The sequence below is a fragment of the Triticum aestivum genome, chromosome 2B, assembly GCF_018294505.1.
Source record: "Triticum aestivum cultivar Chinese Spring chromosome 2B, IWGSC CS RefSeq v2.1, whole genome shotgun sequence".
In the NCBI taxonomy this organism is placed as follows: Eukaryota; Viridiplantae; Streptophyta; class Magnoliopsida; order Poales; family Poaceae; genus Triticum; species Triticum aestivum.
The window spans coordinates 192,804,958-192,807,213 of record NC_057798.1 but is presented as its reverse complement, the minus strand read 5'-3'; the positions used below and the strand labels follow the sequence as shown (position 1 = coordinate 192,807,213).

General features: G+C 39.4%; 1 pseudogene; it reads right to left on the bottom strand.

Moving 5' to 3' along the window:
* LOC123041030 (V-type proton ATPase catalytic subunit A-like) overlaps positions 1–1,839 on the bottom strand; it is a 3,733-nt pseudogene extending 1,894 nt beyond the window's left edge.
* Positions 1,840–2,256: the final 417 nt, after the last annotated feature.

The following is a 2,256-nucleotide window of genomic DNA, read 5'->3' as shown; positions in this document are numbered from 1 at the left end:
TTTTCAGGCCCTGAAATTCTAACTCTAGCACTGTATCCTGCATACATGACAAGAGTAGTGTTTCAAATAAAGTTAAGCATGGGTAGAACACATGCAGATAAATTAGAAATTGGAATAAAGTGATAGCTTCCACTAACCTATAGGCTGTATTGAATAGCTGAAGCGACGTAATTTACTTTCCCCTTAGAACCAGGTGGAAGGGCGACACTGGTTCATCAAATTGTTCTCGAAGACAGTCTACAATAGAGTCAGCAATGTTCTCGAAGACAGTCTACAATAGAGTCAGCGAACATTAGCATGTGCACACAGGCCCAAAGCTGCTATCCTCTGTACAATAATATCCATAAAAGAAAATTCAACACCATAAGAACTTACATCATATAGATCTCCGCCTGCGAGAACATCTCCAACAGTTGAAGCAAACAATAAAAGGAGATATTTTAGAGGGCCTTCCAAAGATTAACAGGAATGTCCCTCGTTCACAGTTAAAATATGCTAAATGCATTACCCAACTTTTTTCACTTAAATTTCTAGAGTGCATCGTCTTTAGATCTAATAGCAATAGTATTTAGTGGGCGCTTCAAATTTAACAGGAATGAGGTTGTGACAAGTGACACAGATAAAGAGTAAATGAATGAAATGGACTGATTATCAATTTATCATGCTGAGCTTACCTGGATTCCCTAAAAAGATGTTCCCGAGGATACCAGGACCCAGCTCAACTGAAAGGGGCTGCAAGTGCACAGCTAGTATTATACTGTTAGAAGAGCAAACAGTGGATCTCAAGGGAAGAATAAAAAGTGTAAAAATGAGAACTGAAAAATTCACGTTAATAGTTTTGATAGGTCACACCGCGTAATTATTCGTTATATTCACACCATTTATGTTTTGTTCACTATCAAATAAGCTAAATCTGACCAAAGGTATTGATCTTCTAGGAAAAAAGACCCTGATCTGCAATGCTACAGAACTAATAAGATTAAGCTTAGAACTGTGACTGTACGATAGAACTGTGGAAAACGACGTCCTAGTTCTAAAATTTGTAGCACTGCTGTTCCATCTAGTAACTAAAATTAACCATGACAATGTTTACAGTGCTAAACAACATTATCCATGCTGAACCAGAATCACAAAAACTGCTTCCCAAATTGACAGTATTAATCGAGTTCACTTCCTCTCCTGAAATTGAGAGGACCTGAACAAAGCAAGCCGCATGCACAGCCTGGTGGCAGCCGCAGGCAGGAACATCACATAGGCCGGCCAGCCGCGCACTCCTCTGTAACATCACTACATCCTTTAACTGGAAATACAATGCTTCAGGAACCTGGTGATCAACAGAGGAAGAAAATTTTAGATAGAAACATGCGTTTCATTGCTGGACTAAAACTAAAAAATGTTAAAACTCGAAGCCGTTGCAGGCCTCGCAATGCATCACAGGATCCACTGTAGCTGTAGCAAGAATTCATTATCAAAGGAAACAATGAAGATGTAGCAGGTATTGATCTTTACAGGAAACATTGTCGTTGCTGCTGGTTTTTATTGTGTGTGCACAAATTAGCATCCCAAAGATCAGATAGTTAGGTTGTCTTGGCTATGCATGACAGATGACACACACAAAATAGTACTTTGTACGAATAGAAAGTCATCTTCTAAGAGGCACATACATTGTCCATACAAAAATAGGAGGAAATTGAATTCTTTAATTAAGCCTGCCAAATTTCAAAATTGAAACCTCTGTATGCCTATGCCTAGAAATGGGTCATCCTATACAGAAAGGTCTAGTGCATATACCATTAGTAAGTAATGTACACATACATGTACAGAAGACCCAAGAGCCATGATTGGTACTTCAATTTAATAGCAAGAGGTTCCATATAGTCGAGAACAGAGTTGGAAAATTCCATCAATAACATTCATTGATTAGAAAGGATTAAACTCAAACTTTGAAGATTCCAACTCCAGTAGTTCCAACAAGGCTGCATACCCCGAGCAGACCTTGGAACAGATAACCTGCACGCACAAATTCATCTATTCTATCAACATCCTATATTCACCATCCGCCTCTCCCATTTACTCTCTCCACTGCCTCCTCTCAACCCATCCCAGTAAGCCCCACCTTCGCCTCGTCGATGCATACGGCCTTTTTGTATCACAGTGCGCAAACCTTCATGATCTAAATAGATCTACCTTTCATGTCAATAGATAATGCTTGATCACAGCCCATGACTCAATCTCTTGAAACAACAAAACACGTGG